Genomic DNA, 17,164 nt, shown 5'->3' with positions numbered 1-17,164 from the left:
ACTGGTGACCTGAAAGTGGGTCCTTTGGCCCGGAGCCGCTTGCGCCAATAGAATGAGACCAGGTTCGGAATAGCAGAGCAGAAATTTTATTCCTTGATTAACGAATGGAGGAAGCAGAGCTCATGCTCTAAAACACCTCCTGGAAGGAAAGGTGAGCAGGGTTCTTATGGAATGTGAAGGGGGAGGGATCTCCGCATCATTGCTCAGGGCAGGGGAATTTGGGGCATGCGCAGATCTTCCCTTCTTGCACGTGGCACCGTTTGCACACGTTTCCTTGTGCTCGTGGCACCCCGTCACCATCTTGGACCTTTGCGGTTTGCGCTGGTTCTGGAGTTTGGTCATCTGGAAACGTTCTGCCTTGGTTCCTATAAGCGTGCACGACTTAAAGCGTTAGACGTGGAAAATGTTTTAGGGGCATCTCTGGGTGACAATAGTTTCACCGCTTTACGTCTGGGTACAGTTTTAAGTTGTCCTTGTTTCTTTGTCAGATTGTTTTTAGGAATTGTGATTTCATTGCCCTTTAAAGTTAAAGGAAATATATTTTCTGAATTCTGTCGTTGAATTAGGAAAGATCTTTGGAACCATTCAATATTATGGCAATTGGGTAGAAATCTTTGTTTATGTGGATGCTTTAAAAGAATTAAAATTTGGAGAGATGGAGAAAATAAAGTTTGTAGTTACCACATAGTTCTCACTTTTAAAACTTATGTGTTCTTATTGATATAAATTAATTTGTTCTTCCAACCACTCAAGTTCAAGTAGTCAGACCAAAGTATTATATACACTGTCTTAAAATATGATAGATAAGACATTTTATGTTCTAAACATTGAAGCTTACAGTGTCATTTAATCATTGCTTAAGTATATACTATATGTATACACATAACTACATATTGAGATATAGTAAAACTAATGGAAAAATAATTGATTAGATAGAGGAGAAAGAACTAGTCGATCAGAGAAAAGAAAGTGGAATTCAAAATACGTAGTCTGTTCTCATTATTACCGAGCAAGGGCTCACCATCCCATGTGCAGAAAGAGCCAATTATTACAGCATCAGCCTTTGGGAAAGGAAAAATAGCTTTATCTGTGAGATCGATCTGCAAGGAGACAGAAGGCCTATGGTCTCAGATCTGTCTCCCTGATTCAGGACTTGGGGTGAAATTTAAGAGGTTAGGGAAAACAGGCTGGAAAACCGGCTGGCACGTGGAAAAGCTGGTGGGGCAGGTTTTGGTTGGAGGGCTTTAAGTATTTATGGTAAGGTTTCAGACATTTATGGTAAGGTTTTAAACATTCATGGCAGAGTTTTCACCATTTATGGTGAGGTAAAGAAGGGGGTTTAACACCAGATCTTCCTGGACGACAAACCCCTCACCTCTGATGAGAGTGGGACTTTCAAGTTTTGGCCGTGTCCCGGTCCTTCGATTCCCTGGGGAGGAGAATGTCTGGTTCTGTGATCATTCAGGTTGAGATTTCCTCTTCTGTGGGTGCTCTGGCTATGTGACTTTCAAATTTTCTGAAAAACAATTCTCTGTTGATAAGAGATAGGGTCTGTTCAAACTGGTCCTGGTGGGCCCATGGTTACAATTATGAGTTAGCAAACATTTCTTTGCTTTCTGTGTATTTTGTACAGGTGGCAGGTCTTTCTCCTTTCATTGTGTGCTTCCTTGTATCTTAAAATAGCATTGACTCTCATTATACATTTAGGAATTTTTTATGACTTAGTTGCAAAAATAATAAGGATTCTCTCACTTCTAGAGTTGCTAAAATTTCCAGTGATCCTTCTCTTAACATCTACAGCAGTGATTATAAAATATCGTGGCTCCAGTTATTCACACAGGCGAGACTGTGGCCTTCTCCTGATCTCGTGCACCTGTGCTTTCACGTTCAACTGACAAACCTCCTAGAACACGGCTCACAGATATCGCCCTTGCCCAAGATCGGGACTCACATTTAGACCTTCAGAGACTGATAGGCATTTTTTGTATGCAGATCAGCTTTGGTGTTCATAGGTAACTGCTTGTTTGCACCAAAGATTTACTCTCTCACTTTACTTATTTAATCCGTGGCAGGGTACATACAGAGAAAGAAAGAACATTTTAGCACTAAGTAGCCTTGATTAGTATGCTTTAGATTCTTTCAGAATTGCTCAAAAGTATTAGGAAAGTGGTTTATTTTCACGGTGTTCAGGTAAAGAAAGCAGCTCATACTTACATTTAAAGGCTTATTTTAAATATTCAGATAGATTTTCATACACGTGCTGTGCGGTCCAGATAAATATAAACATATTTTATTGGACCAAAGTCTCTTTATTAGAACAGCATTCTTTTCCCCCCTATTTGTTTATTTATTTATTTATTTGGGTTGAGCAGCTTCCTTCCATAGGGGGCAAGTCTTAGAGAGCCTCGTTTGTGAGCTGTCAGCAACGAGCACTTCTGGCAGCTGGGAGAATGACGGCTTCCGTCCTGACGGGAATTCTAGGTGGTGCACACTATGAGATGTATCATTTTAGACCTTTTGGGACACCTCTTGATGTTGACCAGTTAAATCTAGTGGACGTTCTGAAAAAACTGTGGGTAACCAGAGTGGTCAAGACTTGTGCTGCCCAGAGACTGGAAGAAGACTAACGGCAGATGTTGATTCTCAAACATTAGACTCCATTTTCTCTTTAAATGCATGCAGTGATTTATTGAGTCATCATGGTTGGCTGGACTGAGGAGGTGTCAGTCTTGCTGATGAGGTGGCTTTGAAGCCCCAGTTTACAAATCCTCACCCAAAATGGATGTCCTGAAGGATGGCTGAGGCTTGACATTTATTCATCTCTTGTACAAATTTACCTGTAAATGAGAGATAAGCAGAGACCCTTATCATCTGATTAAGAGACAGTTAAGAAGTTTTCAGAAAAGTTGGAGTGTGTAAAAGGAAAAGCGGAAGAGGAAAAGAGACATGTGTAGGTCCCTGAGGCAGAAGATCTGGTAAAAGGAAAGCATATATACAAGGTTTCTGAGTATTTGGAGACATAAGAAAAAGAAAGTAAAAAAAACCCCAACGCTTACTCAGCTTGTGTTTTCTTGACTTTAAAATGTACATGATAATAATGGTGCTGGAAGGAACGGTTTATATTTAGCAGTGATACTTATGGAAGGTTGCATAATTTGCAGCGTTAACTAATAAATAACAAGTGTTCTCACACGGATATTAAAGAATGGTGCCATCTAGAAAAAGAAATCTGGAAAAAAAGGAGCTAAGGCGTCTTCTACAAATTCAAGTCTAAGGTAAGGTGTTGCTTAATGGCAACAAAGAGGGACTTGTGAATGTAAGCCATTAAACGCTCCACATTCTATTTGTGAACAACTCTTTTGTCTCTGTCTGTAAGTTTTAAACTGGCTTCTCGCTCCCCCTCTTAGTAATCATCAAGATTCCGCCACTCGTCCTCAAAAGTGTAAACTCTACTCACTGTCGTGAAACAAGTTTCAACAAGAAGAAAATGTTCCCTCCTCCCATGCAGTCTGCTGGGAAAGCAGATAATTTCAATTTGATAAAACTATTCTTATGAAGATGAATGCTAACAAAGGAGTTTTGTAACGACCCCCCCTCCCGCCCCGCCCCGCACTTGAAAGTTTGTTGCCATGTTCTGTGAAATTAACGTCGACCTCCATGAAGCCTGTAATTCCAATTGCTTGTCATATTTATTATATCTTATCTTTCCTTAAAGATAAAGAGTCAGAAGGAGGTCACTGGATCTTCCAACTCCTCTCTAAAATGAAACAAACAAGTTAAATGACCCACAGGTTTTTTTAATCTAAACCAAAAGTTGTATATATTTAAATTAGAAATGGCTGTTCAGAAAATATTGATTCAACAGTATCATTTTATAAATCTCTCTTCTATTGGCCTCCACTATACCCTGTCTCTGTGAAGAAAATGTACTTTATTTAGGATTGTAGTTAAATCTGCATTCTCATTCTAGTTCTCGGAAGCTGACCACCTTGGGAAAGTTAACATCCCTCTTTGAACTTCCATTTTCTTATCTGTATTTGTAACAACAGCACATGTGGTTGTTTCCAGCAGAGCCTGACACAAAATAGTTGCTTGAAAAATATTTATTACTTTCTCATCTTCCTCTTTCCCTCTTTTCTTTTTTCTTCAGGTTTCGTTCCCACCTCTCTGCCTTCTTTGTTCCTACAGTGCCCAGCACAAGCCTGAAGGCATGAGAAGTGCTCCATAACTCTTTCCTGACAGAAGGGCAAAGCCAGTTTATTATTTAAAATTGTTCTTTTCTTAAAACAATATTTTTATTATTATTTGTGTCTCACACAAAAGGATGAATGGTTTTAATTTGCCTGTTTGCCTTACTAGGAGGGAGAGCCCAGTTTAGTTATGGGTGCTGACCAATATCCTACTCTCTCCGACGATGTCAAGCTAGAATAGATGTTAAATGTTGTCTGTCTGTTTGTCAGCTTCAGATAAATTCCCTTTCTATGCTTCACTGACTGAAAATTATCCTGCTTCAGAAGCTGATATTGTCAGAGTTCAGCCCTGCTGCAAAAACGATTTTCCACCCTTCATGAATCAGCCACGTACTTCTCCTGGGACCCTGCAGTCATGGGGTTTCATATCCTGATCTTGGTCATGGAAAAATTCCATGGAACTCAAATAGTATAGACCTCTCTCACTGCTACTGCGGTCCTGGTCTCGTTTTAGGATACTAGTCTTGTGTTAGGATGGCCAGCAACTGAAGCCTGATTTGATATCTTGGTGAATTTGCCCCATGTTAGCATCTCTGCCTGTCTCTTTCTTGCCAAGATAGACGTAAGAGATTGTGCTGCTGCAGTGGTGGGATGGCAGAAGGTTGGGCATGTGATGCACATACACTGATATGTATGTCACTTATTATGCTATTGCCTCTTGTCTCTCAGCTTCAAAGCCAACCTTCTATACTTGGTTTGTAATGCGGAAGCTAACACTCTGCAAACCAGTTCTCCTTTGCCTGTCGCTTCATTAAGCTCTGCCAACAGGGGATACTAGAGGGACACTGCAGGTCTGGAGGAGGAAGAAAGACTGGCTCCATCTATTTGTGTCCTAAAGGCTTCCTGTCTGTTTCCTGTCACCATCAGCATTACCTTGGCCTTGCTTCTTCACCCCAACATTGGCAGGGCCTTCTTTTAGCAGTGGCAGCACCCAGTTAGCAATTTTTCAACATTTCCAACATTGTGCCTGATGGAGATACTAGCTGTAGCTGAGTAGAGCTCTTTCCTCAGAGGTCTGAGTTTCAGCTGTTCAGGTCCCTTCCTCCAAGTTTCTCTGTTTTAATAATTCCAACCTCTTCTCTTGTTACCCTGGCCCTAGGAGTGGAAGCAGATTCCTGCAGTTGTTATCTCTGGGATAACTTTGTGTTCTCTTTTAATTTTTTCAATTCTTAAACGCCTAGTTAGCAATTCTTTATATTAAATTTAATATTATTAATTAATAGTCAATTAATTATTATGTATTATATTTATATGTACTATATAATTAATGTAAATAATTAACTATTAATTAATAATTAATAAATTAGTTAATATTAACATTAATATTACTTTTAAGTATTAAATTCCCTCTGTTAAAGTAACTGGTAGGACTCTGATTGATACACTGTGCAATTAAGTGAAGGGTTAGGGGCAAGAAACTCAGTCTCTGTGTCAACATTTTTGTCCATATTTTCTTGTTGGAGCTTTCTTACTTTCCTTTGGTGGTGTCCTGTTTACCTGATTCTTCGTGATCTTTCTTTCCTTGCATTGGTTTCTGTGCATTTGAGGATGTTGTCTACTCTTCCAGGTCATCCAGGTTTTCTGCGGGGAAAGACATTTACCAGTCAGCTCAGCTTGTGGTACCAGATATGTCAGCTGGTGGTGTCCCCGGGCAGGTGGGGCTTCCTAGCAGGATCTCCAGTTGGGTGCTGTGATGGGGACGGTGTGGGATTCCACGGGCTGGGCTCTGTGGCTGGGCAGGCTTGCTATATGGGATAATGTGAATATAATAGAAATAAAAAGAGAAAAAGATGAATCTACAATTGAGGTGGGAGATTTAAAAACACCCTCTCAGTAACTGATAGATATTATAAACAATGAAATTAGTAAGCACTAATTAATATAGAATCCTGCATCCAAATAATACTAATTACCTTCAGATATAGACAGAAGATTTATAAAATATCACCACATCCTTAGTGATATGGAAAGTCTCAACACATTTCAAGGGATTAATACCATACGAGTCTCCGTCTTCTGATTATGTTGTAGGCATGAGTTAGGGGTAATTTTATTTGCTTATTGATCTATACGACTTTTTGGAGGGCTCTGGAGATCCAAATTTAGGGGGCTAAGAAAAATCTAGAAACCTCACAAACCTTTGAAATATAAATCTTTTAGTTTTACGAACTGAAATTACTGGCAGCAATAGCACCCTGTTAGCAATAAGCCCAAATGCCTAGATTTTGGTCTCCAAGTCAACTTCTCATTAAAAGGAATCTGGACTTTTTAGAGAAATGGCTGAATCTTGGTCTGGTGGTGGGAACCTACAAGGTGAGCATAGGACATTTTTCTTGTGCAGAAATCATGGAAACTTTAAAAAAGTAATGGGTCATTGTGGCATTATTTGCAATAGCCAAGACATGAAAACAACCTAAGTGTCCATCAGTGGATGAATGGATAAAGAAAATGTGGTATACAGATACAATGGAATATTATTAAGCTATAAAAAAGAAGTAAGTCCTGCCATTTGCAACAACATGGATGCACCTTGAAGGCATTATGCTAAGTGAGATAAGTCAGACAGAGAAAGACAAGTACTGTATAATCTCGCTTACATATGGAGTCTAAAAAGTCCATCTCAGAAACAGAGAGCAGACTGGTGGTTGCCAGAGGCAGGGAGTCGGGGGTTGGGGAAAGTGGGTGAAGGTGGTCAAAATGTACAAACGTCCAGTTAAAAGATAAATAAGTTCTGGGAATATAATATACAACATATCATGGTGACTCTAGTTAACAATACTGTGTAGTATAGTTGAAAGTCATTAAGAGAATACATCTTAAAAGTTCTCATCACAAGAAAAAAAATTGTAACTATGTGAGATGATGGATGTTAGCTAAATTTACTGTGGTAATCATTTTGGAGTAAATATATATCAAATCGTTATGTTGTACACCTTAAACTAATACACTGTTATATGTCAATTATATCTCAATAAAACTGGGTGGGGGGGGGCGGGAAAATGCGTAGCTCTAGATTGCCAAACCAGGTTTTTTTTCACCCTGCGACCAAAACTTTTCCCACTAGTACATGTTCAAAAGTTGAGGGCTATGTGCGTGAATAGAGAAATAATGTCTTTACTATCACTAATCTCTAATTGAAATTTAAGCATTTTCCTGACTTATGAATGTGGACAACAAATTCATTAGTATTAACTATTCCTCTAAATTTATCACCAATAGAAATAAAAGTATTTTTATATCATGTTAAAGATGTTGCATATATCTTGAGGTATCATTTATGCTCACCACTATTTTGAAATTATACTAATTATCAAACTTGCTGCTTGAATTTATTTGAGACACTAATAAATATTTATAGTTTTATTTCCATATAAAAAAAAGTAATGGGGTTGTGTAAAAAGACACTGGATCCAGCTGGATGAAATTTCTACTTGCTCAAGTTATGATAATTTGAGCATCAAAAACAAAGCCAAACATAATGGACTGAAATACATTGAACCAATGAAAATACATGATTGCCTAATGATGTCCACAGATGGGAAAACCAGAAAAACTCACATGTCACCATTTGAGACAGTCACCAAGCAAACTTCTTACTTTGAAAACTGGTAACTAATTTGAATGAATTAAGTATTTACCCTGCCTCTCCAGCAGGAGCTGTATTGCTAGTAACCAAAACTCTAATTGATGAGGGAAAGTTCTATTTTACTGAGTTGTATGTTGCACCTCCTAAAAAATTTATGAACTCAGGCAAGGACTATAATTTGTGTTAAACCATCAAGTGTATTTTTGACATGGAACCAGACATTTGTATGGGCGAAAGTGGCACCACATAGATAACTTTGAATATAAAAGGGGAAAGCTAGCACTGTTCCATAAAAAGATCAGACAATCACCACTTTAATTCCATTGCGAATCTGAACATTAAGTGACATCCAGATAGTAAGTGACTCCTGATGCGTTGCAATATAAAGAACACAGCTTCACCTCTGATGTATTTTGGCCAAAAATATTAACTTGTATCAATAAAACCATTAGAACTAATCTCCTATTTACCTGATATGTTGGTGTGCAAGCTATAAAAAGCGGACAAGCAGAAGGTGAGAGACCGTAAGAGCAACTGGCCCAATGTCTTCAATAAGTCATTGTGTGACAAAATGGGGACGGTGCTAGATGGAAAGAGATTAAAGGAATATAAAAATCTCATACAGTGGTGTGGGCATGCCAGCTTTACAGAACATTTTGCTCTGTGATGAGCAAATATGCATAGTAAATTTGGACAATACTTCAAAGGAAAACAATCCGTCAAGAGTAGCACTGGAAGAAATGCAAAGTCAAGTGGATTGACCAAGCATGAAGACGTTGACATGGTGCTGAGAGGCCTCTCCTCCCACCACGTCCCACGCTTGTAAAGTCTTAGCATTGAGTTCTCGTTTGTTTTCCTCAGAAAAGGCCTTGTTCGTGCTCTTTTGCCCCAGCATAATTATGAATAATGCTCTCCTTTATTCTCGAATGTGTCCTGTTTGCATTAATTATGGATGAATTATATGGTCACCTCAGGTCTTTCAAACTTTGAGGGAACAGTTAATTCCTGTCTTAGACAAGTTGTTCCAGAAAATAGAGGAAATGTGAAAGCTGCCCAGATGATTTTGGGAGGTTAGTATTATCTGATTTCAAAAACAGATAAGAACAATAAAAAACAGAAAACAATAGGACAATATCTCCTCTATATGTATGGGCCAAAATTCCAAATAAAATGGTAGATAACTGAATTTAATAAAGTATTAAAAATATACTATGATCAATTAGGATAGATCTAAAAATATGTGGATGATATAATATCAGAAAATCTAATGATGTAATTCTGTACCTTAATAGATAAAAAGAGGATTATAGAATTACCTTACATGAACCAGAGAAAGTATTTTATGAACTTCAAAAACCAATTATGGCAGAATATCTTAAGAAATTAGGAAGAGAACTTACTAAATGTGCTAAGGATTAAATGCCAAACTCTTAGGGCAAATGTTTATTTATTCAAGGAATTTTAGCTACATTCCCTTTAAAATTGGAAGGAAAACAAGGATTCCCACCAATATTGCAAATCTTTATTGTAACAGTGGAGGGCCTGGCCCACGCTATTAGGAAAAATAAGAAATGAGAGCAAGAACTGAAAAGGTGGAGATATCATTGTCATTACTTGCAGATGATACATTCCCTTACCTGGAAAAACTGATAGACTCAATGAAAGGGTAAACTAATAGAATTCAAAAGAGAGTCCAATAGGTTTGCTGGATATAAGATCAATAGCATTTCTCCCTGCTACCGTGATCAAGTGGAAAAGACAGTGTAAAATAAGATGTAATTTTCATTAGCAGCAAAATCTGTAATGTCTCTAGACTTTGTTTTGATCATATATATATATGACTTCTCTGGAGAAAACTTTAAAGGCTAATAAAGGACAGAGAAGATGCTCCTGGATAAGATGATACAAAACGTTCACCTCCCCAAATAATGTGTGAATTCAGTACATTCCTAATACAAATTCCAGTTAGTTTTTCTGGGCAAACTCAGTAAATTTTCCCTAAGATTTGTATGGAAAAGTAAAGATTCATGATTGGCTAAGTCAAATTTGAGAAAGAAGAGGAAAGATAGAGTCTCGCCTTATGAGTATTGTCCCACAAACGCACACATTTTATACATATACATGTATTTATACATATGTGTGTGTATATATATGTATATTCTCCTCTTTGCTTTGTTTCACAAGTATTATCAAGGTCTGTACCAAAGTGTGTGATACTACAAATATTTAACAATAATTACAGTAATATGAATTAATATGTGAATCAATATATAGATCAAATATTTTAAATATGTTCCCTTTTATTCTCTAAATAAACTAAATAATATTCAGCAAGTTACTATGTAACATAATAGGAAGCCCAATCTTCTCATCTAATCATTCTAATAATTTGCAAATCATTTGTTAATTTTTATAACTTGTTGATGTTCTCTTCTATCTCATGTGGCTTCTAGCTCATGTGGATAAATGTTGCTTTGGTTTGAGCCATGGTTTAGAATAAGAAAGTGCATCCAACTCTTCCCAAAAGGCCCCTTTTAAAATGAGCTTGGTGCTTTCTTGCAGTCTGTGGATCTGTGGATATATGGGGGCTGTGCATGAGTGCCTGTGCAGGCGCCAGCATTGGTACAGGGAGGGCTGGTAGTCAGCTGGCACACGTCAATTTGGGAAAAGTTAATTTTTACCAAAATTAATGAGCCATGGTTTAGAATAAGAAAGTGCATCCAACTCTTCCCAAAAGGCCCCTTTTAAAATGAGCTTGGTGCTTTCTTGCAGTGTGTTGGTAGCTGAGTGCGTGCACTGCTGGTCTCTAGATACACTCACTTGCTACAGGGCACGGACTTCAGAGCCTGTGCAAGGCCCCTGACAGAACCGTCATTGCCCTTACTGCACGATCAGCACTCTCCTCTATGGCGCCCAGAAGCCAGAATCTTCTTGGAGCAGCTGGGAAAGCTACTCATGCCCATACTGCTGTGTTCACCACTCCAGTACTCCCAGTAACTGCTGGGTGCCCTCCGACTTCCATATCTGTGCCTTCTCTGTTACTAATTTCTGCTGATTCCACTGTGTGAAGCCATATTGTAACATGATATCTCAATAGTTAGAGAATTTCTTTTCATCAATTTGTACTGAAATATCTTCATATTTTAACAACTGATGTGGCCAAATTGACGTGTGCCAGCTGACTACCAGCCCTCCTTGTACCAATGCTGGCACCTGCACAGGCACTCATGCATAGCCTCCATATGTCCACAGATCCACAGTTACCTAGATACTGCAATGTGCATTTCACCGGTATCACACACATTATACATAGAGAAGAAGCACAAATGTGTTTCATTCATACACATGCAAGGACTACTTATACCAGTTACCCATGGATCTGCATGTCTACCTAGACTCTTTCCCTTGAGGATATCTCAAGACACAGCTCCTCTTGCAAAGGTAGCACTCAATTACTCTTGGTCATTGGTATTATTATTTTCCTCGGGTTGGGTTTTCAGAAAAGTAAGAAAACAAAAACTATCATTATTGTTTGCTGCACCATCTTTATGTGTTAGGAACTTTACTAATATTGCATCGTTGATCATCAAACCTTTAAAAGTAGATGACATTATTCACTCCTCTCATATGAAACCGCATCTCTGAGAGAAGCAGCTGTGTGGCCAAAGTCCCGCAACCGTTAAACAGCAGGACCAAGGTACACGTTCCACTCCGATGCTCCCAAAGCCTGTGCTCATCTTCCCCTGGTGTTGGGACTTGGTATGGGCAATGCTGAAAATCCAAATTCATTAATCTGGTGTTCAAAGTCCTCCTTCCAACTACTTGCAAAGTCCTCAATCCATACTTCCAACTACTTACTAACCTATATTAGCGCTCGGGTTATATCTGGCCTTATATCTGCTGCTGGGGACATAGAGATGTCAAGCGCCCAAACTAGGAAATGGGTCAAATGCAAAGTGAACATGCAGTATCACCTCTTCATTGCAGTTTCTGCAGTTCTCCTTTAATGGGGAAAGTGAGCTTGCTTCAGCAAAAGTGAGGTACCAGAAAGGGAGAGAATAACATTTCCCTTTGTCCTTACACAAGGATGGATAGTAAATGCTTCAGTGCCAGGGATCCTGTACTTCTATTTACTGTTGGACAGGTCTCCAAAGTATCCCTGACCTGCACCTTCCTTAGCAGCTGGCCTGCTGGTCAACCCCAGGAATGACTCGCAAACGTTGACCGTACTTCTCTGCTCTGGTGTCACAGTCTCACTGTGTCCTCCACCTAGCCATCAACCAAGGAGAGGTCTGAAATCTGCTATCAGTGTCCTGCTCCCTCTGCAGCTCCTCTCAGCTGGCAGGGGGAGAAAAGAGAGATGCCAGGTGGTTCCCCATAGAGTGAAACCTACATCTATTGTCTTTTTTTTCAATAAGACAATTTTTAAAAATTACTTCTATTTTTAAGATTAAGTATCCTCATTGATAATCCAGAAAGAGTCCTTGCTGACTCTTTGCACACACACACACACACACACACAATGGTTAAATATGATTCCTCAATTTTCAATGACAAGGTAGGAGAAAAGAACATGTTCACAGCTGCAGCTGAATTCCTCTGTCCTCTTTTTCAAAAAATCTTATTTTGCTACCAAGCCACTCATCAAACCATAAGGAAAGACAATTTTTCAAAAAGCCAACAAAACCCAGAAACAGGATCTAGGTATCAAGCCAAAATTATCGCCTCAAACAGTACTGTTATAAAAAAGGATGGGAAGCCAAATCCCCATAGCTCATTAGAGAAGACCCTTAAAAAGAATTCAGAAAGCCAGGACTGGAACCACAGTGGTGTGGACAGGTTCAAAAAGCAGATAATTAAAGAAAGTTCAACTTGTTCAGCTTGGGAATGTGTTAGACTTTCTCTTATTCCAGCAGAGGAAATAAAAATATGAGCTGCTAGAGTTAACATTAAAATTGTCCTCACCAACAGAAAGTAGGGCTAGGGTAAAGGGACGGAATGTAGAGCAAAGCGTTGCAAAAACAAGTCGTTTTGAATCTAGCTCTACTGCCCAGGAAAGTTGATTACGGCTGAAATTCTTCTGAGCCAGTATCATTAAACTCTAGACTTGGCTCAAAACCAGTGAACTATGCCCCACTTATAAATATTAAGTGACCCACAGTGTTTGTGGTATTAAAAATATTTTAAAAATTATTTATAAATTTCTCTTCTGATAAGCAGTAGATCAAAATGACATTGGGCCATCCAGTTATAGAGTGGAGGGTTCCTTAAAGAGAACTAACTTAGCAGAAATTTAGGTTGGAAGGAATGTAACATAGAGTAAATGAGATCAGGTTCTTCGTACAACTTTAATAAGGCTTCTACCTACCCGAGTTGTAAGGAGTAGTACTGAGGGGCGTCCCACAGAATGTCTCAGAGGGATGCTTATCAGAGCTAAAAGGGTCTATAAGTTTAACTCTTGACCCCTTTCCTTTCCTAAAGCTTGAGGAAGAAAAATAATTAAGTTTTAATTATTCAGAGCTTTGGGCTCATTGTAATATTTAATATTCTCTATTTTTCATATTCTGAACCTTTGGCTTACAATTTTCTCAATTATGTTACATTGAAAAATGTGTGAATGTGCCTTAATCAATAGTACCACATGAAAATATAAATCTTATTCTTTCATATCTTCTACATAGGGAGAGTGAACGAATGGTACCCTAAATATCCTGCAAAGTTACTTTGTGTACTTGACAAAATATTAGGGCAAACCATTCCACTTCCGCACTTGAGCAGTAGGAGTTAGTCTTCAATCCCATCTTCCCAGATATCTCCGTGAATATCCACAGTGTGGAACAACTGGTTAAAACACAGGGAAGCAGGATCAGTGAAATGCTTATAAGCATTTGCTCTAGAGAGAGACCCCAATCTAGCAGAAATATTGTATACAGCCAGTACCTGCCATCTTGTTACACCTAACTTCTCTACAGGAGTCCCACAACATGGGCAGCTCTTTGAGTTCTTTTATAGCCACTCGTTACTTTCCATCTCTTCAAGTGCCTTCTGAATTACCCTCCTACCATACCTCTGTACCCAAAGTCTTTATTGGCCACCTCTGCTTGTAGGAACTCATTTCATCAGTCATTTCATGAGAGAAATTAATACCCTCTTACCATACCTCTGTGCCCAAAGTCTTTTATTGGCCTCATCTACTTGTAGGAACTCATTTCATAAGAGAAATTAATAAATTTCTCTGCAGTTACCTTAAATGGAGACTGCTCATGGTAGGTAAATCTGCGCAATGTATAGAAGGCAAAATTGCAGCTGGAGTAGATGCCCACGGTGCAGTCAGCCTCCCATATCACAGGCAGTTGGCAGCATGGGTGTGGGGGCATCTGCCATCAGGTCCAAGGTGGACTGGAGAGGAAGGTGGTCGTCACAGGCAAGTAACTCTGCTTCCACTGGGTCTTTGACCTGACCAGGAGCGACCACCAAGGGGCACTTGGGTTCTGGGCAGTTGAGGCGTTGAACCTGGCCATCTCTGGTCTGGATTTCAAAGTAGTCCTTCAGACAGGCTTTGTAGTACACATGCCTGCACTCCAAGAAGTACATGTGTTCACTATCCAGCTTCTCACAGAAACAGATATTGCATAGGAACAATTTACTATTAAAGTGTTTTATCTGCTGAGTTTGATCAAAGTCTAAGGTTTCCTGGATCAGACTCAACAATGATGCCACATCTGGCATGGCTCTTTTCATCCAAAACCTCCTCTTGGCCTACACCAGATCTAGCAGCTCCTCCAAAATCTAGCTCTGTGTTGGGAGAGGCTTGAACTGTCCTCTCCTTTTTTCCTAAGAGCCCATCTTGAGCTCAAAAGGAGAGACAATATGCAAGAATGCTAGGATCTTTTCCTTAAGAAGCTGCATCCAGGCAAACAGGAGCTTGCTGGCATGGTGTTCTTCCCACAGGTTGTCTAAGGGCTTGCAGGAGCAAATAGACAGAAAAACAGGTCAGATCATACAGTAGAAACAGAGTAGAGTGGTGGTTGCCAGGGGCTGAGGCTACGGTATGTGTGGGGAGAGGAGGGTTGGACAGATGACTGTCAAGGGTACAAACTCCCAGTTATAAGATAAATAAGTTCTGGGGATCTAGTGTACAGCTTGGTGATTATTGTAATACTGTATTGTATACTTGAAAATTGCTAAGAGAGTAGATCTTTAATGTTATCACCACAAAAAAGAAATGGTAAATGTGTGACATGATGGAAGCATTGGCTAACACTACAGTGGTGATCATTTCACGACATGTTAAGTGTATCAAATCAACACATTGCACATCTCGAACTTATACAGTGCTACATATCAATTATATCTCAATAAAGCCAGAAAAAGGTCATTAGGACTACTTAAGATATTTTCTTCCTTTTTTAGAAAAATGATTTAAATAGATGCTCAAACATGTAAAATTCTGCAAAAGAAAAAAAGAAAGTGTAGGCAAAAGAAAAGACACATTTACAGTAGAATCAAAAACATCTAATAGCTAGGAATAAATCCAAAGAAAGACAAGAATTCTATGTTTAAAACTAATAAAGAATATTATGGAGGTGAATTAAAGAAGAGCTAAACAAATGGAGGCCTATATCTTCTACATGATGTCAGTACTCCAAATTGATCTGTGGATTCAATGTTATCACAATCAAAATCCCACGTGCTTTTTTTTTTTGTAAAAATTGACAAGCTGATTCAAAAATTTATAGACATAAATGGGCAAAGAACAGTCAAGATAATCCTGAAGAACAAAGTTGTAGGATCTAAATTCCTGTATATTAAAATTTATCACAAAGCCATAGTAATTAGAAAAGTGTGATATTGAGGGAAAGATAAGTAAACTAAGGCAACAAAATGGAAAGTCCAGAAATGGACCTAGTCAGAAATGGTTGTTTGATTTATGAGAAAAGTGGCACAGCAGAGTAAAGGAGAAAGGATAGTATTTTCAATAAAAGGTGCTTTATCAATTGGATATCCATACAGAAAAAAAAAGAAACTTGGCCGATCCCTCACACCGCCCACTAAAGTCAATTCTATGTGGATTGTAGATCTTAATAAGATGATAGAACAGTAGAGTTTCTGGAAGGAAAATAGGAGAATATGTTTAAGACCTTAGCAAAAGTAAAGATTTCTTAAACAGGACACGGAATATGCTAACTATAACGGAAAAGAGATAAACTGGGCCTCATTAAAATTAGGAACATGTGTTGAAGAAAAGATAGCATTAAGATAAAGAAAAGAAAAGTCATAGAATTGTAGAAGCTGTTTTTAAAAGATATAACCAACAAAGGTATTGTATCTAGACTATATAAAGAATTCTTGCAAATCATTAAGAAAAATTCAGACATACACCACAAGAGAAAAGAAAGCCAAAGTCTTGAACAGATATATCACAAAATAGAATAGCCAAATGACCAATAATCATAAGAAAAAGCTCCCAATTGCACTGGTTATTAAGGAAATGCAAATTAAGCCACAATGAGCTACCATTACACATACACATTGGAATGGCTAAAATTAATAAAGACTGACAATATCAAATATCGGTGGGGATGCACTAAAATGGTATAACCACTTGGGAAACTGTTTGACTATAGGTGCAAAAGGGCATCACATGCACATCTGTGACCTACCAATTTCCCCAACAGAAATACCTATGTGTGTGCAAAAAGACAGGAACAAGAATATTCATAGTAGTAGCATTCATAATGAGAAAATATCTGATGCCTACCACAAGACGAACCTTACAAACATAATGGTGAGTGAAAGAGCCAGACACAAAACCATACTTACGCATGATTCTGTTTATGTAAAGTTCAAAAATGGGTAGAACCAATTAGGATAACTTTTCTATGATAGAATTAAATTTAGGAGCATGATTAACTTTGGTGAGGGGTATGTGGATATTGATGGGGTAGGAAGAAAATCAGGGCTTCTAAGTTGCAAAAAATATCCTATTTCTTGACCTAAGTGATGGTTATACAGGTGGGTTCACCTTGGGATAATTCCTGTGCTGTACACTTTTGATTTGCCCACTTACTGAATGTAGTTTATATACTTTGATAAGATAGGTTATTGAAAAACTTGTGAGCAAACATGAATGAATGTTAGGTACATAAAACAGTAATATTAATATCATATGGTCTCAAGCCATAAATACGTGACAAAAGCAAGATATAATTTGGGAAAGGAATTTATGGGTTAAATTGTTTTAAAGCTCTTAGTTTGTCCAAGAAGTAGTAAACTTACTAATTTATATAATACTTGAATAAATTAAAGCTTTATATTTTAAATTCTA

At 38.3% G+C, this 17,164-nt stretch overlaps 1 pseudogene; it reads right to left on the bottom strand.

Moving 5' to 3' along the window:
- Nucleotides 1-13,620: 13,620 nt before the first annotated feature.
- Nucleotides 13,621-14,799, bottom strand: LOC106833779 (E3 ubiquitin-protein ligase RNF14-like; annotated as a pseudogene).
- Between the last annotated feature and the right edge of the window lie 2,365 nt (nucleotides 14,800-17,164).

This window comes from Equus asinus, chromosome 15, assembly GCF_041296235.1.
Source record: "Equus asinus isolate D_3611 breed Donkey chromosome 15, EquAss-T2T_v2, whole genome shotgun sequence".
In the NCBI taxonomy this organism is placed as follows: domain Eukaryota; kingdom Metazoa; phylum Chordata; class Mammalia; order Perissodactyla; family Equidae; genus Equus; species Equus asinus.
The sequence above is the reverse complement of the archived record's forward strand: the minus strand, read 5'-3'. Positions and strand labels throughout refer to the sequence as shown.